Raw genomic sequence first — 26,483 nt, 5'->3', positions numbered from 1 at the left:
ATAACTCCGAAAGTAGGGTTGTAACTGAAATGTTTGTGGGACAAATGTTGCATGGGACAACGCGGGCCATAATATGACGTTGGTTTTTTGTTGCTAGGTGTAGTCGTGTCAGAAATACGAAGGCCAACTTTGTTTTTTAAATGGGATGCTATAGTTTGGTACTTATTTTTTGATAGCGGCTATCGAGACGGATCCAATGATGGGTAACAGTAAGGTCTTTGAAGGTCAAAAAGGTGGCATGAACCTCCATTCACAGAAGATGTTCGAAGTGATGACCATTGGTATCAATGCAGTGCTGCAATCTTCATCTTATGGATTGAGTGGTATTCCTTATCACTTCGTCACTTATCGAAGCACATGCTCTGATAATTCTCTCTCGTATATCGTGCAAACAGTAAATATTCGCCGAATACGGCGTATCCATCTAACGTGCCATTGACATGTGAACACCATCCGACAGTTTCGTAGTACAACACTAATAGGAATGGTAAGACCAGTATCGTCGAATCAAGCGAATGTGAATGATGTATTCCTTCGACGAACAAGTCGATATGCTTCTCACTTACGGAGAATGCAACGAAATTCAGTGAGAGCTGGAGACTTATATGCTGAAAGATATCCACAACGTACTCGTCCTACAAGTCGTACGTTTAAATTTGTGTATGATAAATTGAGAACAACTGGATCTTTAAGGCATCGGAAACGTATCCAGCAAAGGAAAGTTACTAAGGAGGAAACGGAAATTGGTACTCTTGCCACTGTGCTTCGAGGTCCTTGTGTTAGTTCGCTTCGAATCGCAAGGGAATCTGGCATGAGCCAGAGTAGTGTTGCTCGTGTTCTGCATCGTCATAAACATCATCCTTACCCTATCAGTCTCCACCAAGAATTAACTGGTATGGATTGTACGCGTCGCATTGAATTCTGCCGATGGGCTCAACTTCAGATTCAGAGGTATGACACATTTATTAATCTGATTTTATTTACTGACGAAGCTACATTCACGAACCATGGAAATGTTAATTTGCATAACATGCATTATTCGGTAACTGAAAATCCATGTTTGCTGAGGCAAGTTGTACTTCAAAAACCGTGGTCGGTGAATGCATGGTGTGGGATTCTCAGTCTTCAGGCCACGAGTGGCCTACCGGGACCATCCGACCGCCGTGTCATCCCCAGTGGAGGATGCGGATAGGAGGAGCGTGGGGTCAGCACACCGCTCTCCAGGTCGTTATGATGGTATATGGTGTGGGATTCTGGAGGACAGAATTATAGGCCCCTATTTCATCGAAGAAAATCTTAATGGTAGGAAGTACACCACATTCATGCAAGAAACATTAGGTCTCTTATTGAAATAAATACCTTTAGGAACAAGGAACAGAATGCAGTATCAACACGATGGGTGTCCGGCACATTTTTCGCTGATGGCTAGGAATGAGTTGCAGAGGCAATTCCCAAATCGTTGGATTGGACGCGGAGGAGATATGTCGTGGTTGGCTCGTTCGCCAGACTTGACGCCTCTGGATTTTTTCTTGTGGGGATTCGTAAAAGACATTGTTTATAAAGACGTTCCAACTACACCTGAAGCTATGCGGGAGAGCATAGTCTGAGCATGTCCTTCGATAAGTACCGATGTGATAAGAAATACCACTCAATCCATGATACCAATGGTCATCACTTCGACCACCTTCTGTAAATGGGTGTTCATGCCACCTATGTGACCTTCGTTGACCTTCAATGACTTTACTGTTACACACCATCGGATTCATCTCAATAGCCGCTATCAGAAAAATAAACAATGTTGACCTTCATATCACTGAAGCGACCCCACCTAGCAACAAAAGACCAACATCATGTTATGGTCCCCGTTGTCCCACGCAACGTTTGTCGCACAAACTTTTCAGCTCCTATCATACTTTCGGACGTATTCTTGGTGGCAATAATTAGTGATTCACACTGTATATAAACTATTTTGGAGGCAATCTCAACAGCCGTCTTTCGTTGTTTGCAGATGATGCTGTCGTTTGTCGACTAGAAAATCATGAGAAGATCAAAATAAATTGCAAAACGATTTAGAAGAGATATCTGTATAGTGCACAAATTGGAAATTGACCCTAAATAACGAAAAATTTGAGGTCATCCACATGAGTGCTAAAAGGAATCCGTTAAACTTCGATTACACGATAAATCAGTCAAATCCAATGGTGGTAAATTTAACAAAATACCTCAGAATTACAATTACGAACTACTTAAATTGGAATGAACACGCAGAAAATGTTGTGGGGAAGGCCAAACAAAAACTGCGTTTTAATAGCGGGGCACTTAGAAAATGAAACAGAACTACTAAAGAGGCTGCTTTCACTACGGTTGTCCGCACTCTTTTAGAATACTGCTGCGCGGTGTGAGATCCTTACCAGATAGGACTGACGGAGTACATCGAAGAAGCTCAAAGAATGGCAGCACGTTTTGTGCTATCACGAAATAGGGGAGAGAGTGCCACTGAAATGATACAGGATTTGGGGTGGACATTGTTGAAACAAAGGAATTTTTCGTTGTAGCGGAATCTTCTCGCAAAATTTCAACCAACAACTGTCTCGTGCGAATGGGAAAATATTTTGTTGACGCCGACCTACATAGGGAAAAACGATTATCAAAATAAAATAATGGAAATCAGAGCTCGCACGGGAAATATGATTTGCAGAGTATCGATGTAGATGGATTCGGCTGTTAATCGCTAGATGCATATTAAACTTCCTGGCAGATTAAAATTGTGTGCCGGACCGAGACTCGAACTCGGGACATTTGCCTTTCGCGGACAACTGCTCTACCAGGCTTTGGCTAAGCCATGTCTCCGCAATATCCTTTCTTTAAGGAGTGCTAGTTCTGCAAGGTTCGCAGCATAGCTTCTGTAAAGTTTGGAAGGTAGGAGACGAGATACTGGCAGAAGTAAAGTTATGAGGGCGGGGTGTGAGTCGTGCTTGGGTAGCTCAGATGGTAGAACACTTGCCCGCGAAAGGCAAAGGCTCCGAGTTCGAGTCTCGGTCCGGCACACAGTTTTAATCTGTCAGGATGTTTCATATCAGCGCACATTCCGCTGCAGGGTGAAAATCTCATTCTAGATGCATATTATCTTAAAATACGATTGATAATCGCCCGTCTGCACGACTACTTGATTAGGGCCAATTGCGGGTCGCGGTTTGAGGACCACTGCTGTGTAGGAACTGTAATACGCAGACATTTACCTCTACTACTTTATAATAAGGTTTTTCGCTTCTTTACGGGATTTCGGGCTGACGTAGATACGTTTCAAGTATTATGTAGGCGCGTGGTAGAAACAGAGCTGCCAACGCTGCCAGTAGGCATCTTTGCTATTTTGAAAGATGCAACCAAGGTGAACGACTCCAGCGCTTCCGTTGTCATCTGTTTCCCAATACAGTGGACAATTGTCCAGAAAGTCACTAAATTTTACGATTGGTTTTTGTATTTCCAACTTATTCTCACAGTTGTCCACTTGTGCAAAACTTTCATTGGCTCCTTTAATTCGTGCTTTTGGAATCATATTGAAATTGCTACCTCCCCAAAACCTGCCACCCTGGGCCGTGGCATAGTTCGCCCGCTTGTCCTCCCGCTCCCGACCCCCCCCCCCCCCCCCCCCAGAGCCAGATCTTTCCACCATTATCATCAAGTTCTTTGCAGACGAAGAAAAGGTGTTTTAGGCCATTACGGACACTCGAGGTAGAGTTACGCTGTCTTAGCGACATGTGTCCTGGGGGTGTGCGGTCTCGGTACTCCGCTAATTCAGCAAAACAAGAAAACGAACCGGTGTAGACATTCGGAGGTCGAGCAATTTTCTCTCGGTCCTGCATCCGGCCTTCGCGTGACGGAAGCGGTTCGAGAACCAGAAAGTCAGCAGCGTTGGTCCCGGTGATGACTGCGCAGTCGGACCCGCCGTGGAGGCGGCACGCAAATACCGGCCGCGAGTACCGTTGGAGGAGTCGCAGGGCACGCAAAGGGAGCCTAGAGGTCCGCGCGCCCCCTCCGCTGGTGCAGAGAGTCCCCACTACGGCGCCCGCTGGAAGCGCGGCGAGGTGCCGGTCAGCCAGTCAGCCGAAGGCGCTCTGCCGCGACGCACAGTAGTTCTCCACTACCAGCGCCGCTGCGAGGACGACACCGGCCGACCCACAAGTACGTACCGGCGCTCCGCACCTCCCCTGGTGAAGGGACCGCTGCTGTCGCCTCTCGCGCCGCCTCACCCAGCTGGGGGCCGTACACCATCCGGCCGTGACTTCTACATCTACACGGATACTCTGCAAATCACATTTAAGTGCCTAGCAGAGGGTTCATCGAACCACCTTCACAATTCTCTATTATTCCAATCTCGTGTAGCGCCCGGAAAGAATTAACACCTATACAGGGTGTTACAAAAAGGTACGGCCAAACTTTCGGGAAACATTCCTCACACACAAATAAAGAAAAGATGTTACGTGGACATGTGACCGGAAACGCTTAATTTCCATGTTGGAGCTCATTTCAGTTTCGTCGGTATGTACTGTACTTCCTCGATTCACCGCCAGTTTGCCCAATTGAAGGAAGGTTATGTTGACTTCGGTGCTTGTGTTGACATGCGACTCATTGCTCTACAGTACTAGCATCAAGCACATCAGTACGTAGCATCGATAGGTTAGTGTTCAACAATAACGTGGTTTTGCAGTCAGTGCAATGTTTAGCACGGGTCAATAGCCGTGGCGCGGTACGTTTGTATCGACACAGATTTCCAGAACGAAGGTGTCCCGACACAAAAACGTTCGAAGCAATTGATCGGGGTCTTAGGGAGCACGGAACATTCCAGCCTATGACTCGCGACTGGGGAAGACCTAGAACGACGAGGACACCTGCAATGGACGAGGCAATTCTTCGTGCAGTTCACGATAACCCTAATGTCGGCGTCAGAGAAGTTGCTGCTGTACAAGGTAACGTTGACCACGTCACTGTATCGAAAGTGCTACGGGAGAACCAGTTGTTTCCGTACCACATACAGCGTGTGCAGGCGCTATCAGCAGCTGATTGGCCTCCTCGGGTACACTTCTGCGAATGGTTCATCCGACAATGTGTCAATCCTCATTTCAGTGCAAATATTCTCTTTACGGATGAAGCTTCATTCCAACGTGATCAAATTTTAATTTTTCACAATCAACATGTGTTGGCTGACGAGAATCCGCACACAATTGTGCAATCACGTCATCAACACAGATTTTCTGTGAACGTTTGGGCAGGCATTGTTGGTGATGTCTTGATTGGGCCCCATGTTCTTCCACCTGCGCTCAATGGAGCACGTTATCATGATTTTATACGGGATACTCTACCTGTGCTGCTAGAACATGTGCCTTTACATGTATGACACAACATGTGGTTCATGCACGATGGAACTCCTGCACATGTCAGTCGAAGTGTTCGTACGCTTCTCAACAACAGATTCGGTGACCGATGCATTGGTAGAGGCGGACCAATTCCATGGTCTCCACGCTCTCCTGACCGGTCCGCAGCTCGTGGTCGTGCGGTAGCGTTCTCGCTTCCTGCGCCCGGGTTCCCGGGTTCGATTACCGGCGGGTTCAGGGATTTTCTCTGCCTCGTGATGACTGGGTGTTGTGTGATGTCCTTAGGTTAGTTAGATTTAAGTAGTTCTAAGTTCTAGGGGACTGATGACCATAGACGTTAAGTCCCATAGTTCTCAGAGCCAGCCTCTCCTGACATCAACAAGACATGTTGTGTCATCCTTGTAAAGGCACATGTTCTAGCAGCACAGGTAGTGATACATTACGCCATTCTCCAGGGCTGCATCAGCGCATCAGGGATTCCATGCGACGGAGGGTGGATGCGTGTATCCTCGCTAACGGAGGACATTTTGAACATTTCCTGTAACAAAGTGTTTGAAGTCACGCTGGTACGTTCTGTTGCCGTGTGTTTCCATTCCATGATTAATGTGATTTGAAGAGAAGTAATAAAATGAGCTCTAACATGGAAAGTAAGCGTTTCCGAACACATGTCCACATAACACATTTTCTTTCTTTGTGTGTGAGGAATGTTTCCTGAAAGTTTGGTTGTACCTTTTTGTAACATCCTGTATCTTTCCGTACGAGCTCTGATTTCCCATATTTTATCGTGGTGATCGTTCCGCCCTATGTAGGTCGGTGTCAACAAAATATTTTCGCATTCGGAGGAGAAAGTTGGTGATTGGAATTCCGTGAGAAGAATCCGTCGCAACGAAAAACGCCTTTCTTTTAATGATTTCCAGCCCAAATACTGTATCATTTCTGTGACACTCTGTCCCATATTTCGCAATAATACAAAACGTGCTGCCTTTCTTTGAACTTTTTCGGTGTACTCCGTCAGTCCTACCTGGTAAGGATCTCACACCGCGCAGCAGTATTCTAAAAGAGGACGGACAAGCGTAGTGTAGACAGTCTCCTTAGTAGGTCTGTTACATTTTCTAAGTGTCCTGCGAATAAAACGCAGCCTTTGGTTAGCCTTCCCCACAACATTTTCTATGTGTTCTTTCCAATTTAAGTTGTTCGTAATTGTAATACCTAGGTATTTAGCTCAATTTACGGCTTTTAGATTAGACTGATTTATCGTGTTAACCGAAGTTTAACGAGTTCCTTTTCGCACTCATGTGGATGACCTCACACATTTCGTTATTTAGGGTCAAATGCCTCTTTTCGCACCATTCAGATATTTTTTCTAAATCGTTTTGCAGTTTGTTTTGATCTTCTGATGACTTTATTAGTCGATAAACGACAGAGTCATCTGCAAACAACAGAAGACGGATGCTCAGATTGTCTCCCAAATCGTTTACGTAGATAAGTAACAGCAAAGGGCCTATAACACTACCTTGGGGAACGCCAGAAATCACATCTGTTTTACTCGATGACTTTCCGTCAATTACTACGAACTGTGACCTCTCTGACAGGAAATCGCAAATCCAGTCACATAACTGAGCACGCAAATTTACTGCGAGCCGCTTGTGTGGTACACTGTCAAAAGACTTCCGGAAATCCATAAATACGGAATCGATCTGAAATCCCTTGTCAATATCACTCAGCACTTCATGTGAATAAAAAGAGCTAGTTGTGTTTCACAGGAACGATGTTTTCTAAACCCATGTTGACTGTGTGTCAATAGACAGTTTCCTTCGAGGTAATACATAATGTTCGAACACAATATATGTTCTAAAATCCTGTTGCATATCAACGATAACGATATGGGCCTGTAATTTAGTGGATTACGCCTACCACCTTTCTTGAATACTGATCTTTCGTCGATCGAACGGTTGTATATGATTGTTAAGTATGGAGCTAACGCATCAGCATACTCCGAAAGGAAACTTTTGCGTTTCACCAGTGGCACCGATCGCCTATTCAAAATCGGCCAAAGTTTATGCACCTCAGTGAGAGCGTTGGAACGGTGTAGTCCGTAAGGTATTTGCGTCTGGGAGTCTAGTGAAAAGTGGTGGAGGACCAATCAGCATTGTGATTTCCTTGTAGTTTACGAATTGATCCCGTCAGTCCATAAAGTTTCAAGGGTGGATTAATAAGAAGGAGCCCTAAAAAAATAAAATTAAGTTCACAATCAATCCTCTGGCTTGTGCAGCCGGCTCACAGTTGGCAGCAGGTCTCAAGTGCGATTTATAATTGCCAGCAGTGGAATGGACCGAGCAGCTATAGCTTCACCTTAGTGTTTCTTCATCCCTGTTAATAGACGGCATGACTTGTTGTACACCATTAGAAAGCTGAGAAATCGATCTGTTTAGCGGTGTGTAACACACTTGTATAACATACTATATTTTGATATTTTGCGAATTATAAGCAATCGTTTTCAGATCTTGTTAGGTTTATCCCCCCACCCTCCCAGTTCAATCCAGAAAACACCCTCCAGAAACAGCGTAGTGTGAAAAGCGAGGAAGAAGGAAAGTGATACACGATATGAGTGTGAGACATGTCTAGCAGCGTCGCACGTACCTGTATTTTTTCGGGTCTACCAAGCCAACAAAAACTTCTGAAACAATATTATCTTAGCTTCTCATCACTTCAATAAATAGTAACGGTAGATTTATAAGGAATTCATATCAAAAAAATTACATAAGTTTGAGAAAAGTGTGTAAGACAAAATATGCTGATTTTTCATAAATTTGAATAGTATATATAGGGTCGACTATGGGGAAAAATATTAGTAAATCGATGGGTTAGTTAAATTCGGAGAAGTGCGATTACGACTTGCACTCTGTCGGTTCCATACAAACTTTGATTATGTACAGAGTGGCAATAATTAAACTTTTTTAAAAGAAATTTTCACCATTTGATTGTTAATTGCTCATTTATTTGACACAGTAATGTTTTCGACTTTATAGCCACGCTCAAGTGCATGTTCAAATGCTAAAATATGTGACCACTCTGCAACATGTCATCGTCGAAAGAAAAATATTTATAGTCAACTGAGATAGTTGATGAAGAAGAGTGAAAAATGCAGGGCACAGAGGTATTTTAGCTGTTAAATACGAGTTATTGTGTGTTAATGGTTTTTCACTGTTCACAGTGTCAGCCATATTATGGCTTTTCGACATATGCTCGTATCCTGTAATACGACAATTGATGTATAAGAAGATGACATGCCACAGACAGGTCATACATTACCCACTGTGTTTATTAACTTTGTGTACTTTTTTTTTTAACTGTTCCACATGAAAGCCTCCATGTACGTCTACATTTTACCTCCATGTGTCACCCCTAACTATGTTCTCATGCCCCCTTTAACGCCTTTTACATGTCCCGTTTTCTTCTCTTTTTTTTTTTTTAATATATCACTCGGATGAAGAGCGGTGGATTGTGCCACTGTCAGCACTCCGCTGTCCATATGGGGCAGGCGAATGAAACCAGAAGGGAAAAAAAAGGCCAGGTCAGACATATTTTAACATTTGAACATGCACTTGAGAATGACTATAAAGCCGAAATAATGATTGTGTAAAACAAATGAACAATTAACATTAAAATGGCGGAAAAAAACTTCTATAAGACTGTGGTTCCCCACGCAGGAAAGATAAACTTCCGCTACCTGAGCCAGCATAGATGGAAAACTGTTTACCGTGTGAGCACCCAACTTTTTGGAATGATGCTCAGACTGGGCGCTGGAGGACTTGCTTTTTAGTAGTGTTACTTTTATGACGTACCGTTAGGCGCCCATACTGGTACAACGACGTAGGGTTAAAACCAAGCATCGGTGTACGTTACAGTTGCAGACAGTCAGCATGGGTCCAGGAAAAGTGAGCGAGGCCCCGCTTTACTCGTAAAGTTGTTTTGTCAAAACAACAGCAGTAACGAAACATGCTGGCGGAGTGAAAATTTCCTCCTGGAAACATCCGCCAGGCTGTGGCTTAGCCATGTCTCCGCAGTATCGTTCTCCCAGGTAGTTTGTATGCAGTCTCGATGGAGAATTTCTGTGAAGTTCGGAAAGTAGGAGACGAGGTACTGGCGGAAGCGGAGTTGTGAGAACGGGTTGTGAGTCGTGTTTGGTTAGCTTAGTTGGTACAGCACTTTCCCACGAAAGGGAAAGTCCAGAGTTCGAGCCTCGGTACGGCACACAGTTTTAATCCGCGAGGACGTTTCATACCAGCGCACCCTCCACTGCAGCACTAGTGCTGCTGCTCTTCGCAAGTATCGACGCATTAAAGGAATACGGAGAGGTCCTCTTTCCGCAACGGGCTGAAGAACATGATTCGGAAGTTCGAACTAAACTGGCGACAATTGCGTCACACATTGTTGAGGTAGTTACTGTTACCACGGCTGAGAATACTGGACGCAATGCGCGATCTTCAAGCAGTGCAGGAGGTGTGTCACACAGCTGAATATTCTGTGGGCCACCGTTCGACAAGTGCTGCGAACAATTCTGAAATGCCAACCTTACAAACTTCCAGGCAGTCGTGGATGTAGATGGTCCTTACACTGAGTAACGTTTGCGTACCTTGTTTCTGCTCCAGATTACAATGAACAATGTTACCCGCTCATGTAGAAATTAAAGTGTGTGGGTTTCAATGGTTTATTCGTTATTTCTCTTCCACATGTCCTTAAAAATGTTTCCACAAAGTTTCATTGTCCTACAATCACTCATTTTTCGTGGGGAGCATCACAAGTAGCGAAAGTTTGATCAAAACCATCCTGTATGTAGATAGCTCATCTACAGTGAGTTTGCGCGTGTCAAAATATGTGACATAATGGCCGCATCTTTTGATTGCATTGACTTGTTTATAGCGCCAAGGGACTGTAAACCTTAGTATCCGACACGAATTTCAACTTCATACCTCTACCCGTTGCTGAGAAAAAGTGATCTTAACAGACAAACAACAAGTGGCAAAAAAAAAGTATGCAGTATAACTACAAATTAACATTTTTCGGGTTTTCTCCTTTATTTGTACTGTGAAAACTTGCTTCTTGCCAAATTTTATAATTCCTGGTCAAAGAGAAGTACCTCATAGATTTCGATGAGTGACTTTGCGGGGCCGGCCGGAGTGGCCGAGCGGTTCTAGGCGCTTCAGTCCAGAACCGCGATGCTGCTACGGTCGCAGGTTCGAATCCTGCCTCGGGAATGGATGTGTGTGATGTCCTTAATTTAGTTAGGTTTAAGTAGTTCTAAGTCTAAGGGACTTAAGTTCCATAGTGCTTAGAGCCATTTTTTGACTTTGCGGGCATGTGGCATAAATGGCCTTATCTCTTGATTACATTGACTTAGGAACTTAAATTTTTTACACAAACGGTCCATAGACCTTAATATTTGACATATATTTCAATTCGATACCTTCACCCGTTCCTGAGAATAAGTGCACTTAACAGACGGACACCAAAGTACTACTATAAAAGTTCCGGTTTTACGAATTGAGGTAGGGAACCATAAAAATGGGGAAAAGTTCAGAGGTCGTTTTAATACTTCAGGTATCCTACATAGTCTCTCCCACTAGAGGACAACGCACAGATCGTTCACACCACCATTTGAAACTGTCAGAAAAGTCCTTCTGTGGAATGTTGTTCAACTTGGCGAACCATCAGAGACCCATTCTGCAGTTTGTCGTGTTGTGGTAGGTTCGTTTTGATAATCCCACGTTTCTTCATCCATGATTGTTTTTTGCAGTAAAGAATTGTCTGCTTCAATCTAGTCGCGGCAGGCATCCACACGCGTTGTTTTTATTAGGATGTCAAGATACGCGTGACAAAATGTGCACACTCTTTTCCTTTCTTCAAGACGCTCTGGAGAATGTCCTGCACACTTTATTTAGAGGTTCAGCTCGTTTCTCAGTTGAGATTTTCGACACATCAACGTAGACACACTACGGCTGCACGTCCACTGCTTAGCATTGCATGCTCATAATACAAAAATCGTAGGATTACCGGTAGTATTGGTAGTAGTTGCAGGGAAAGAAACATAAATGAATGTGTAAGAGAGAAACTTGGAGCCGGCGATTTCTCTCTCTTTTTTTTTTTCTTTTTTGTATGTAGTGAGAATCACACATCATTCAGTGTTAGTCCATTGTGTATTTTATATCCTTACAGCGTATAAGTTGCGTTTTACAAATAATACAAATTAGTTGATCACGTAAGTTCTGTACTTTTATATAAGCAAAGCAATTACTTTTGATGCAAGTACAGTTTACATGCACAAACATAAAATAACATATATAATTATTGTTGTTACTTTGTACTCAGTAGAATGTTCTTCATCAAGACCAAAGGCAAGAATTTCCTGTTATTATAGACAAATCCGGAAATTGTTTATCAATGACAGAAATACGTTTTATATAAGTTCGATGAAGTGCTGAAGTGATGTTTGATATATTTTTATTTTGCGGTTCCTCTTTATTTGACCTTCTTGTTAAGGAAATTGCGTTTTCTAGGATATATGATAAATCTCTATTGTTTCTTTATTTTTACTACAACATCCCTCTGTTTGACAACAATTTTCGAACAAACCCTGAAACAAATATTGACAAGTTCAGTTTTGCTACTAATGCTGTGTATTTTTAAGTAATAGATGGGATGATAACTAAGTAGAACAAAAATGTTGCATTGGTTAACCAACCATTTATTTATCTTCACTCAGTTTGTAGACAATATACCACTTCTAGTTCTTAGGGTAGGTCGCGTATGTAAGGAAAGGAATCGTTATGAGGTAACGCCCGATAAGTATGCAACACACCTAACACACAGGTAATGCAGTACATCTTAACTGACCAAAGCTACTAGGAAAACTACTGTACTCTACTTTTACTTATGGCAATTTACAGTACCCTATGGTAATTTTACAACTCTACTCACAAGAAACTGGTCGAATGCACACCTGTTGTTTGCAGTTGCTAGTTCAAACTGCCACAGTAGTTACTGCACTGATGTCACTTATCTGCCTGGAACATGATGAACCTAGGAGCTTTTTGGATGGATGGTGTGTAGATGGATCTAGCTTATTCTAGGCGCTGAATATGTCTCGAGACCTTTATGAAAAGCGTGTATCTTGCATTTGTGCTACCTTAGTCAATTTGCCACTGCAGCTCTTGCATCTTGCAAGCGGCTTTGACGTTGCCAAATCTAAACATCTAAAGTTAACGCATCTCACAGATAGCAGTTAATTTTGTAGCGCGCAAGCTATTTTGGTCAGGGTCTGTATCACAGATCACCCCACACTGTGTTTCCCATGCAGTTTGGATATGCACACTGGTGTGCATTAAAATGACAACAACAAGGAGGATAGCAAATAACGAAATTTTACTTATTGTGCATGTACTGTATAGCAGGATGGATACTTAATTTAAGCTGCAGGTGATATAGAGGTTTAGTAGGTACAAAATTTATCAAAGCAATCTACCACCTCCAGCAGAAACAATGGCTCTAACACAGCTGGGCATCACGTTGAACTGAGCTTGAATGACAGATATGGGTATGTCATTTGATGCTGCTTCAGTTCCATGCCTGCTTTCATCAATAATAGTGTCTGGAGAGTTGTGAAGTGCCAGTCTCTTGGCAACATGAACAAATGTTTGCAGTGGCTCGGAGATTTCCAGAAGGAGTGCTCACCTGGCAACAGCCGAACACCTGCGTCAAAGTAGGTCAGGATGGTCTTGCCAAATCTTGTTGGAAGATAATATCACAGAGTCGAAAAATAGGCACAGCAGCTGGCCTTAACACACGAGAAAAGTAAGAGCTGTTGTCCAAATTACCAACAGTGCAAACTGGAGATGATCGTGTCGTGTCGTGTGTCAGATGGCACCTAATACCATCACACCTGGTGCTGTGCTTGTATGATGATGACGAGTGGAATCTCTCAAAGCTCGCTCTCCTCGGTGTCTCCCCATGGCTACGTGCATTACGATGCTTTGCTTAGAAGGGGCATTGTAAGGACGACCTGACGTCACTCCAGTAGTGTAGTTGGGCTCACCATTGTCAGTGCGCTCTTCTCTGTACACTCGTGAAGCGAAACCGCCTTAGTGCTGACACTCCATGTTGCTCGAGAAGCTATCGCACTGTTCGTCTTGCTGTAAACAGTCCTACCCACATTCTGCAGTTTTGCTAGAATGCAAACCATTTGCGTATCCAAGTGTACCAATCTGACGTTTGTTGCATTCCGTATCCACGGTGGTTCGACGTGTGTTCAGTAAGTAATGAAACAGTTTTTTCTCAGCCAATTTCAGTTCGAAAATGCAGAATTTGTTGTGGGACATCGCTGAATATTTGAGTCAGCCCCTGTGGTTTCACGAAGCTCCGATAGGTGGCGGTGCTATACGTAGCCCTCAAAACGGCGTCTACAATGGAGGTGCATTCCAAGCAGAGAGCTGTCATTCAGTTGCTTTTGGCGGAAAACCAAAGCCCCGCAGATATTCATAGGCGCTTGCAGAATATCTACAGAGACCTGGCAGTCAACAAAAGCATGGTGAGTCGTTGGGCGAGGCATCTGTCATAATCGCAACAAGGTCGCACAAACCTGTTCGATTTCCAGCGTGCCGGCTGGCTGGATACAGCTGCGACTCCTGCAATGTTAGAAAGTGCGGACACTCTCATTCGAGGTGATCGATGGATCACAATCAAACACCTCAGTGCTCCACTAGACATCTCTGGCGGTACAGCAGACACACTTGTCTATCATTTGGGATACTCAAATGTGTGTACCCGCTGGGTTCCTCACTTCTTAACAGAAGACTTAGAGGATTTGTTTGGCTCTTTTATCTGTTAGGCCTGTTAGGTCTTAGCAGTTATTGTATATTGCCCCCCACTGATGTGTCGAAGGAATAACAGTACTGTCTGGATGATAACGCCGAGTCAATGGAATACTCGGCCCTAACGGGACTCAAGTGGGTCACGCGACTAGCTACATCCACATTCCAGTCCAGAGTGATGTTTGTTGTATAGTTGCTTCGCAGGAATAACATATAAAGTGATCGTATGACAGTCAGTTACATGTTCGAAAATATTTGAACGATTTTTTATCGAAATAATAAGGAACGAATCAGTTTCCAGGATACGTATACATGATAAAAGTTAAAATTTGCGAACATATTATTTTTTAATCATACTCATATAACTACACTTAAAACTAGTTTTTTTACAGGCTACCAGACTTTAAATACAAATTCTTCTATGGAATAGGAGGAGTTGTTCAGGATAAATTATTTTGGATTAGATTTAAAATTTGCTCTGCTCCTCTCAGACATTTTATGTTATTGCGAAAATGATCAAAAAGTTTTGTTGCTGTATATTGAATTGCTTTCTGAACCACCGACAGCTTTAATAGTGGGTAATAAAGGTCAGTTTCTCCTCTTGTGTTGTAGGTACAGGTATCACATTACTGCCAGCCGTTGTGGTCAAGCGGTTCTAGGCGCTTCAGTCTGGAACCACGCGACTGCTACGGTCACAGGTTCGAATCCTGCCTCGGGCATGGATGTGTGTGATGTCCTTAGGTTAGTTTTGTTTAATTAGTTCTAAGTTCTAGGGGACTGATGACCTCATATGTTAAGTCCCATAGTGCTCAGAGCCATTTGAATCATTTTTTGTATCACATTATTATTAATTTCACAGAACTTTTTGAGGATGAGAAGAATAAGAGATCTTCTGAGACTGAATATTCATACGAAACGTTGAAGTTCAGATCAATAACGGAATGACGGACACAACGGTGAGGGGAATGAAAGCTGAATTTCTACTCGAAGTAAGAAGCAGCAACGCGCTCACTTGTGACGCTTTCTGTGACACTGTGAAGTATAGATGATGATAACAAAACAGTTTTTGTCGGTTGGAACTTAATTGAAGGTTAGCGAAGAAATTGTCATGAAAAATTTTCTGTATTTAGGAATAGATTTTAAAATGTTCTGGATTCAGCAGTTTTAAGACATGCATCAACAGCAAACTACAGATTCTAAGAGAATTGAACAGGGAAAAAATGTAGCATTAGATTAAAACGACCATTAACTTTTAGAGGTGAAGTAGTTCCATATACAGGGTTATTACAAATGATTGAAGCGATTTTACAGCTCTACAATAACTTTATTATTTGAGATATTTTCACAATGCTTTGCACATACATACAAAAACTCAAAAAGTTTTTTTAGGCATTCACAAATGTTCGATATATGCCCCTTTAGTGATTCGGCAGACATCAAGCCGATAATCAAGTTCCTCCCACACTCGGCGCAGCATGTCCCCATCAATGAGTTCGAAAGCATCGTTGATGCGAGCTCGCAGTTCTGGCACGTTTCTTGGTAGAGGAGGTTCAAACACTGAATCTTTCACATAACCCCACAGAAAGAAATCGCATGGGGTTAAGTCGGGAGAGCATGGAGGCCATGACATGATTTGCTGATCATGATCTCCACCACGACCGATCCATCGGTTTTCCAATCTCCTGTTTAAGAAATGCCGAACATCATGATGGAAGTGCGGTGGAGCACCATCCTGTTGAAAGATGAAATCGGCGCTGTCGGTCTCCAGTTGTGGCACGAGCTAATTTTCCAGCATGTCCAGATACACATGTCCTGTAACGTTTTTTTCGCAGAAGAAAGAGGGGCCGTAAACTTTAAACCGTGAGATTGCACAAAACACGTTAACTTCCGGTGAATTGCGAATTTGCTGCACGAATGCGTGAGAATTCTCTACCGCCCAGATTCGCACATTGTGTCTGTTCACTTCACCATTAAGAAAAAATGTTGTTTCATCACTGAAAACAAGTTTCGCACTGAACGCATCCTCTTCCATGAGCTGTTGCAACCGCGCCGAAAATTCAAAGCGTTTGACTTTGTCATCGGGTGTCAGGGCTTGTAGCAGTTGTAAACGGTAAGGCTTCTGCTTTAGCCTTTTCCGTAAGATTTTCCAAACCGTCGGCTGTGGTACGTTTAGCTCACTGCTTGCTTTATTCGTCGACTTCCGCGGGCTACGCGTGAAACGTGCTCTCACGCGTTCAACCGTTTCTTCGCTCACTGCAGGCCGACCCGTTGATTTCCCGTTACAGAGGCATCCAGAAGCTTTAAACTGCGCATACCATCGCCGAATGGAGTTGGCAGTTGGTGGATCTTTGTTGAACTTCGTCCTGAAGTGTCGTTGCACTGTTATGACTGACTGATGTGAGTGCATTTCCTGCACGACATACCCTTTCTCGGCTCCTGTCGCCATTTTGTCTCACTGCGCTCTCGAGCGCTCTGGCGGCAGAAACCTGAAGTGCGGCTTCAGTCGAACAAAACTTTATGAGTTTTTCTAAGTATGTGTAGTGTGTCGTGACCATATGTCAAAGAATGGAGCTACAGCGAATTTATGAAATCGCTTCAATCATTTGTAATAGCCCTGTACTTTATACTGAGAATAACTACTGGACAATTGACAGTGTGCGAGGAGTGATGTCGATCAAAAGACACGATCAACGTTCAGCTATTACTGAGCGCTTAGCGCCTGACAGTGCTCTACTTGAAACAGTACCGAAATACACTTTCTCTGTCTCTCTACACGTTAACAGAACGATTCTGCCACTCTTACAAAGGGCTTTAGTTCACCTTTTCCAAGCAATTGAACATGATATTATGTCTGTGTGTCGTGGATGAGATAAAGAGAGGCCGAAACACGGAACACACAGCCTGAACCCGTCAAACTCCACAAGTGAAGTTGGTTAGTGATAAATACTGGACTAACCTTCAGGAGGGCATTGGTTCAAATCCTCATCAAGAGATTCGTACTAAAGTTTTCCTTGATTTCCCTAAATTACTTAAGGCGAGTGCTGGGATGTTTCCTTCCAAACTGTTTGGCTGGTTTCTTTACTATCTTCATACAGGGTACCCTCCGCCACGTACCGTAAATAGTAGGGCAAAGAGAGAATCAGAACAATTTGTTAATGCAGTTTGCCTACATCAAGGGTAAGTTTGCACTCAGGGGTATACCTATTGTTTCTTTTGACTGACAGGAATATAAGATGCTAAGATGATTAAGACCCCTTGAGGATAATCCTTCCTTTTCATTAACAGCATCTTAACTTATTGTTCCCGAACGCATCCCCCTCCCCTTCCCAACCTCTCAGGAAACCTCTAACCCCCCCGCTTCCCTCGTTGATACAGGTACACTTTCAGGCCTCAGTTATTCTAATAGCCCCCTCTCACTCCAACAATTGTCCGCCCCTGGTGGCTGGGTGGTCAGCGCGACGGAATGTCATACCTAACGGTCCGGGTTCGATTCCCAATAGGGTCGGAGATTTTCTCCGCTCAGGGTCTGGGTGTTGTGTTGTCGTTATCATCATCATTTCATCCCCATCGACACGCAAGTCGCCGAAGTGGTGTCAACTCGAAAGACTTGCACCAGGTGAATGGTCTACCCAACGTCTACCCAACGGGAGGCCCTAGCCACACGGCATTTACAATTCGATTGATGGCTTAATTAAAATGCTCAATTAATAACCCCTCCCTCTCTGGTAAATCCCCCAACCCCCCACCTTTCACCACTACCCCCCATGTGGAAACTGGCAGCTCTGTGCTGGAGAGGAAGGGTCTAACAACAGAAAATTGAATTACATAGCAGAAGGTACAGGGTGTTTCAAAAATGACCGGTATATTTGAAATGGCAATAAAAACTAAACGAGCAGCGATAGAAATACACCGTTTGTTGCAATATGCTTGGGACAACAGTACATTTTCAGGCAGACAAACGTTCGAAATTACAGTAGTTACAATTTTCAACAACAGATGGCGCTGCAAGTGATGTGAAAGATATAGAAGACAACGCAGTCTGTGGGTGCGCCATTCTGTACGTCGTCTTTCTGCTGTAAGCGTGTGCTGTTCACAACGTGCAAGTGTGCTGTAGACAACATGGTTTATTCCTTAGAACAGAGGATTTTTCTGGTGTTGGAATTCCACCGCCTAGAACACAGTGTTGTTGCAACAAGACGACGTTTTCAACGGAGGTTTAATGTAACCAAAGGACCGAAAAGCGATACAATAAAGGATCTGTTTGAAAAATTTCAACGGACTGGGAACGTGACGGATGAACGTGCTGGAAAGGTAGGGCGACCGCGTACGGCAACCACAGAGGGCAACGCGCAGCTAGTGCAGCAGGTGATCCAACAGCGGCCTCGGGTTTCCGTTCGCCGTGTTGCAGCTGCGGTCCAAATGACGCCAACGTCCACATATCGTCTCATGCGCCAGAGTTTACACCTCTATCCATACAAAATTCAAACGCGGCAACCCCTCAGCGCCGCTACCATTGCTGCACGAGAGACATTCGCTAACGATATAGTGCACAGGATTGATGACGGCGATATGCATGTGGGCAGCATTTGGTTTACTGACGAAGCTTATTTTTACCTGGACGGCTTCGTCAATAAACAGAACTGGCGCATATGGGGAACCGAAAAGCCCCATGTTGCAGTCCCATCGTCCCTGCATCCTCAAAAAGTACTGGTCTGGGCCGCCATTTCTTCCAAAGGAATCATTGGCCCATTTTTCAAATCCGAAACGATTACTGCATCACGCTATCTGGACATTATTCGTGAATTTGTGGCGGTACAAACTGCCTTAGACGACACTGCGAACACCTCGTGGTTTATGCAAGATGGTGCCCGGCCACATCGCACGGCCGACGTCTTTAATTTCCTGAATGAATATTTCGATGATCGTGTGATTGCTTTGGGCTATCCGAAACATACAGCAGGCGGCGTGGATTGGCCTCCCTATTCACCAGACATGATCCCCTGTGACTTCTTTCTGTGGGGACACTTGAAAGACCAGGTGTACCGCCAGAATCCAGAAACAATTGAACAGCTGAAGCAGTACATCTCATCTGCATGTGAAGCCATTCCGCCGGACACGTTGTCAAAGGTTTCGGGTAATTTCATTCGGAGACTACGCCATATTATTGCTACGCATGGTGGATATGTGGAAAATATCGTACTATAGAGTTTCCCAGACCGCAGCGCCATCTGTTGTTGAAAATTGTAACTACTGTAATTTCGAACGTTTGTCTGCCTGAAAATGTACTGTTGTCCCAAGCATATTGCAACAAACGGTGTATTTCTATCGCTGCTCGTTTAGTTTTTATTGCCGTTTCAAATATACCGGTCATTTTTGAAACACCCTGTATATTGTTTATTTATAAAAAAATTCGGTTTGCAGCGATTGGATCTCTCTTGCTCATCATTCTATAATGTTTGGGAAGATGCAGGTCTTGTAAAATAAATCCAAAAGAAGTAATCAAATCAATCGCTTTTTTTTATCCCGTTGCGCAAGGGATACCGTCATGAAACAGCCACACACGTAATTACACTGTTAAAAAATCTTTCGATCTCGAAGCATGCAATGTCCGCCATGCTGTCATGCCACAGCACAGGCAGCTCACTCGGGATCCTGCAAAGCGACGCGTCCTTCAGCAGCTGTGCCAAGTGCCATTGTCTAAGAGGTGTCCCCTTGGGCCTGAGACTGACAGACTGGACGCTAATCCTCGGGCAAAAACACCTGAGAAATTCCTGCCGAAACGCGTGCTCGCTCTCTACATTGGCCACATCCTATCATAGCCACTGCTGGGCCCGCACACACTGTCGGTCATGATTGGATCGAACCGTAAACTAAGCAGTTCAAAATGGTTCAAATGGCTCTGAGCACTATGGGACTTAACTGCTGTGGTCATCAGTCCCCTAGAACTTAGAACTACTTAAACCTAATTAACCTAAGGATATCACACACACCCATGCCCGAGGCAGGATTCGAACCTGCGACCGTAGCGGTCACGCGGTTCCAGACTGTAGCGCCGAGAACCGCACGGCCACTCCGGCCGGCAACTAAGCAGTGTTTCCCCAGTAAACCCCTGTGCAATGGCGACGCACATCAGAACTCCTTCCAAGGCACGGACTCTACGCTGCCCCTGCCTCCCTGGTGCATTTTCTTGTGTTGCATTCCATGAATTGCTTCGGGAGTTATTACACCTGGTGTTGCGGAATATTGCCACATACATAACTTAAAGATGTCGCAGGAACTAAATGTCCCACTGCATAAAGAGAGAGCTCTCCAGATGATGCGAGAATATTTAAACAATCCTGCGGAATGCCCCTACTGGCACACTTCAACACATACTCTAAAGAAAAGATCGCGACACTCTTGTGAAACCATCCCTGAAACACTTCGTGACCTTTTGTGGAAAATACCCTTGTCTTTGGGTACAGGCTGCCTCAGGAGTTACTAAATCCAATTGAATATGCCTCTAAACACACTTCCAAAAAGATCGCTGTACAGTAGATTACCCCAATTTTGCGATGTATACCACTTCTGACTCTGAAACAAGATTTTAGCACATTTGTGAAACCTCTGTCTTCCTCCACTTCTCTGAAATATTTCTGTGCATAAACAAATTAGGTAAAGTGTTTAACGCCCCAATACATTTGCAAATTTGCTTCACAAAATTCAAATCAAAGTTAATAATTGATACATATTTTTTATTTAATCAATTTACGGGAGATGGAGTTCTCCCATTTGGGTAGACATCATGACAGCACGCCTCACCTCTGCACCACATGACACAATAATGGAATGTAGTGCGGTGTAGCTGCCTCTATTTGGGGTCTTCCAAGTGTGCGTCTGTCGTCAGGGCGCCGCCACGAAGGTCAAAACAGCCCATTGTCCTAGTTACAGGTCGCGTTACTAAATACCACCAACCACAACCTGGATATCGGCCTCCTTTAATCTAGCGGTCCCCAAACAAAGCACCAAATGTCGGCATTCTGTTCATTGGCAACCCAGTCTCGCTTCCTGACTCTGTCGCTCTCAAGAGGCCACTTCCTGCTTGCCTGTGTGAACCAACGTCTCCAAACATGAAGATGGAGGTTTTCACCTTTTCCCAGAATACTGTGTTCCTATTGGCTAATGCTGGAGACAAAGGGAAAGCTGTTGCAATTTCGATATAAAAAATAGAGTGAAGTAATCCATTTACACTACCCTGTCCAATTAATTGTTTAACAATTTACAGGAGTCAAATAGATCGCTTAAAACACTCAATTCCGTCTTACGATGATACATCTTCATAATAAAACAACGTTTGAGTATCATACACAAACATTATGCGAATCAAGTAATGAAATTACCGTCACAAATAGATCATAGCGCTAAATGTATCCGAGGTCTTGTACGCGCCCTCCTGCACCACAAGGTTTCTACTGTACATATTTGGTGCGCACCCGTACCGAACGCATCAGGCACGCAATACAACTATCGGAAACAATAAACTGATCAGTCAGGAATCTGCGTCGCTATTGGATTTTTAAAAGAACTATATTCTTAAATTGGTTCTCCCCGCTACATTCCGACGGAGGGAGGATGGTTCCACTGCGTCATAAAATAGAGACAAGAGCAAATACCACTGCAAAACAGAGTCCACTGCAATGTCTTGAGAAGCACTAAACACGACTCACTTAAACCACGATCCGGCCCTTAGCAATAAGCTGTCTTGGCTAGATGTCAGAGACAGCTTAAAACACTCGCACATCCCAGGTGCTCATGTTCCGAGGTCCACATGCAGCGAGGCCAGCCCCTCGTACACCACTAGTGCCGACGTAGAGAGGTCAGTGAAAATTTCCGCCGCGGCCGTTGCCGCATTCGTGGAAGCACGTGTATGCTAAGTGCACCAACCGCGGCCATGGAGGACATCTGGGGATGACTGGAGTGGTAGGAATTCGGATGTGTTATCAATACGTCCAGCGCGAACGTCCATCATTTCGAATCTTCTCTGACACAACACACACTTCCACTTCTGGCGCGCTCACCCAGACCACTGTCACTTCGACAGCCCTCGCTGTCGAGGGCAGGATCAGACAGGTAGGAGCATTCTTTGTACACGATACAGGTTGAGCTAATCCGTTACTTCTGGTTGCCGACTCCTCGTGTCCGCCCTTTCAGGCAGCCGCGGTGCACTGCAAAACAAGCGTCTTCAGCTTGGACGTATACTGTAGTTCTAAACAATTCCACCGCGTCATAGACCCATCAGTTTACAAAGTCTACTTTACCCAATTCCAGGCAACGATGTTGTTTACCATATACCTCGATTCTCTTATGCGAAATGTAAATTCCTCCCGTTTATACGAGTTACTTTGAAGATAGAAGAAATCGGACAATACACGCGTTTTCACGTCGCTGAAGTATCGTTACTTGTGAAAATCCTGTACAGATCTATGGCATAGGCTATAGTCACTCTAAGTATTCTTTTATCAGATAGAAAAACTCTTTCCCTAATCTGTCACATAATGCATCACAGGCTAGAATATTAAATTCATTTTTGGCTCATGACGGAGTGTTAAGATCTATCACAGTCAAAGGACGCCTCCTAACTTTCGGACTCTCTCTTAAGGTAACCTACCTTCTCGCCACATTTAAGAGAAAGAGCATCACAAATTGAGCAAGTCAATAACACAATGGTCTACCTATGGTCCTTAAGCAAACAGTTGTACTGCCTGATTTTGATTGATGGAGTTGTTGTATGTCCTCATGAGTCATATTGTGCCAAATACTATCCAACTCGCGGGTTAGTTCATCAAACTCTTTGGAGGGCCCTGTCCATAATGCTCCAACGTTCACGCTTGGGGAGTGATCCAGCGACTTTCCTGGCCAAGGTAGGGTTTGGCAGGCACAAAGCCAAACAATTGAAACTCTCGCCATGTGCGGGCCCATATTAACTTGCTGAAAAGTAAGCCCAGGAAGGTTCGCTATGAAGGGCAACAATACGGGGCGTAGAATATCGTCGACATAGCGCTGTGCTGCAAGGGTGCGGCGGATGACAACCAAAGGGGTCCTTCTATGAAAAGAAATGGCATCCAAGATCACCACTATATAGAGATGGGGCCCCTCCACGCCCGCGCCAACGTGGTGACCAAACCAAAAGTTCTACTGCCACCTCCGTCAACATGTTAGTTATCTAGTAAGTGGATCACAGGATGCTGGGCTGTGATGTTATCCGTGCGTCTGGGTAAGACTACGCATTAACACGGTCCATCAGGCGATAGATAGTGGACGAAACGCGAGTGAGGGTAGCGATTTGAAGAGCAGAGGGAAAAAAGTGCCAAGGCTCGTGCCGTGGGAAAAAAATCTCTACGACAGTGGGATGGGTAGTAAGAGCAGTAGTGGCTTACTAGCTGCGATAGATCACCACTCCTGGTTGTCAGCCGTACGGGGAGTGACAGTGAGGTTGGCCTCCCACTGCCGTGCCAGGCATCTGCAGACAGTTCTTCGCTCGTAAATGGGGCTCAATTCTAAGCGGGGCTCGTCACTGAAGACAATTCTACTCCAGTCAATGAGATTCCAGACCGAAGACGTGTCTGGAGACGCCCTGCACAGTGGTGGGAGGCCAACCGGACTGTCACCCGTCATTTCATAGCAGGGCACCCTTGGTTGTCATCAACAGCACCCTTACAGGACAGCGGTGCGTCGACGATGTTCTACGCCCCGTGTTGCTGCCATTCGTGGGGAGGCATCCTGGGCTTACATTTCAGCAATATAAAGCCCACCCGCACTCGCCGTGAGTTTTTACTGGTCGTCTTCGTGCTTGCCAAATCTTACCTTGGCCAACATGGTCGCCTAATCTCTCCTCAATTGTGGCCGGGGACCTCCAAAACCAGCTTAGGATCTTTGACGATCTAACGCGCCAATTGGACAGGATTTGGCACGATATCCCTCAGGAGGACACCCGGCAACTTTATCAATCAATGCTAACTCGAATAACAGCTTAGTTAAGGGGCAGAGATGGACCAACGCGGTACTGACTTGCTCAATTTGTGAATCCAATTTTTCTGAAATTGTAATCATTGGTCCATCTGTACATGTACATTGCATCTACCAATTTCTGTCCCATTCAGATAATTCCTTGGTGTTGTGTTGTTTTTTTTTTTTTTTTTTTTGTCTTAAAGTGTATTTTAGTTAGATAAAATACGTGACGCTTTAAATAGTGAACCATATGACAAATTACAACAACGGTTCTGAACGAGGGATAACCTGAACAGTATATAGTAAACTTGGGTGACATGTTCCAAGGAAGGTGACTGAAGAAGATAATCTTGTCCTTTAAAGTCCAATATTGCAAATAGGTGCAATATTACAAATGGAACTGCAGAGATAGTGAGTACGAGGGCTAATTTGCAAAGCGGTCTGGAGTAGATTATTATGAATATCTGTTGTTAGAGGTAGTGAGTAAGGGAACTTTAATCATTCAATACCAAGCTTGGACGACTGGTCACATGTTTAGTAATTTACGTTTCCTTCCTTAGTGGACATTAGCACTCAGACTTCAGGCCACAAGTGGCCGATTGGGACCATCCGACCGCCGTGTCATCCTCAGCTAAGGATGTGGATAGGAGGGGCGTGTGGTCAGCACACCGCTCTCCCGGTCGTTACGATGGTTTTCTTTGACCGGAGCCGCTACTGTTCGGTCGAGTAGCTCCTCAATTGGCATCACGAGGCTGAGTGCACCCCGAAAAATGGCAACTGCGCATGGAGGCCCGGATGGTTACCCATCTAAGTGCCGGCCACGTTCGACAGCGCTTAACTTTGGTGATCTGACGGGGACTGGTGTCTCCACTGCGGCAAGGCCGTTGCCTTTGTGGTCATTACGCAAGACTTATACTGCATCTTGTTACTGTCGCCTTCTTTAAGCATGTGCTCTGCAAAAATATAGTCGCCTTTTCTAACGCTCCAACTTCTATGTTGTTCCTTCAAGTGGGTTGATATTGCCTCGTTTGCTAATCTAAAGTGGTATCTTTAACACTGGACAAAAATTCTCCATTATTGTTGTGCACTTCAAATGAAATTCTATAGTTCCTGGATTTCAGCTTTCAGGGAGACTTTTTGTTAATATGGAACAGTGCAAAAGTTATTGGTACACTCGATAATGCATAAAAAAAAGTCCTGGCCACCTCTCTACTGTACCCGTGCTCAACCCACCACCTGAAGACGTTAATAAATCACTCATTTCCAGTCATTCGTTATCCAGTTGAATCACAATGTACACCACCTCAAATATCGCTTATCACTGAGTACAGAAATTTGTGGTTTATGAGGAGCTGCTTCACCACTGTACCCCAGTTTTTAACTCCCTACGCCCAGTCACTGAGCTAGCTGGACTATTGGTAACAACTTAGAACTTACGAATGATAGCTTCCGCTGATTTCATCCGATTTCTTATGACGACCCTCCGCAGTGCTCGATGATCCCTGTCCGTCAATACTTGAGGTCTGCCTGGTCATGGTTTAGGTGTTGCTGTTCCTTCGCGATTTCACTTCACATTCACATCACCAGTAATCGACATGGGGGGGGGGGGGGGGGTTAGATGTTGAAATCTGCCTGATAGGTTTGTTACTCAGGTGAGATCCAGTGACTAACCCACGTTCGAAGTCACTGAACTCTCTTGACAAAACCATTCTCTTGTTAGTGCTTCTCTACTAACAACTGACAACAAAATACCCCCCGCGTCCTTTTATACTTGTGGGTCCTCCTCTAGTGACATCTGGTGTTTAATATCATCACCATTTTACCTTAACACCTGTATTTAAGCCGAGCGGTTCTAGGCGCTTCAGTCCGGAACCGCGCTGCTGCTACGGTCGCAGGTTCGAATCCTGCCTCGGGTATGGATGTGTGTGATGTCTTTAGGTTAGTTAGCTTTAAGTAGTTCTAAGTTCTAGGGGACTGATGACCTCAGAAGTAAAGTCCCATAGTGCTCAGAGCCATTTGAACCTGTATTTAAAAACCTCGACAACATGAGGTGTGTGTGTGTGTGTGTGTGTGTGTGTGTGTGTGTGTGTGTGTGTGAGGGGAGGGGGGAACTAGTTCTAGAATGAGATTTTCACTCTGCAGTGGAGTGTGCGTTGATATGAAACTTCCTGGCAGATTAAAACTGTGTGCCGGACCGAGACTCGAACCCGGGACCTTTACCTTTTGCGGGCAAATGCTCTCAAACTAGTTCTATTTA

At 44.4% G+C, this 26,483-nt stretch overlaps 1 protein-coding gene across 2 annotated transcripts in view; it reads left to right on the top strand.

Moving 5' to 3' along the window:
• The first annotated feature begins 4,046 nt into the window (after positions 1–4,046).
• The window catches only part of LOC126482332 (uncharacterized), a 652,552-nt gene continuing 630,115 nt past the window's right edge, over positions 4,047–26,483 (top strand). For both annotated transcript variants that reach the window (XM_050106392.1, XM_050106393.1), the window contains exon 1: positions 4,047–4,182. The gene's annotated coding sequence lies outside the window, so the exon portion shown is untranslated. The remainder of the gene's footprint in view (positions 4,183–26,483) is intronic.

Source organism: Schistocerca serialis, chromosome 5 (genome assembly GCF_023864345.2).
Source record: "Schistocerca serialis cubense isolate TAMUIC-IGC-003099 chromosome 5, iqSchSeri2.2, whole genome shotgun sequence".
Taxonomy (NCBI): Eukaryota; Metazoa; Arthropoda; class Insecta; order Orthoptera; family Acrididae; genus Schistocerca; species Schistocerca serialis.
This window is presented reverse-complemented; position numbering and strand designations above follow the sequence as displayed.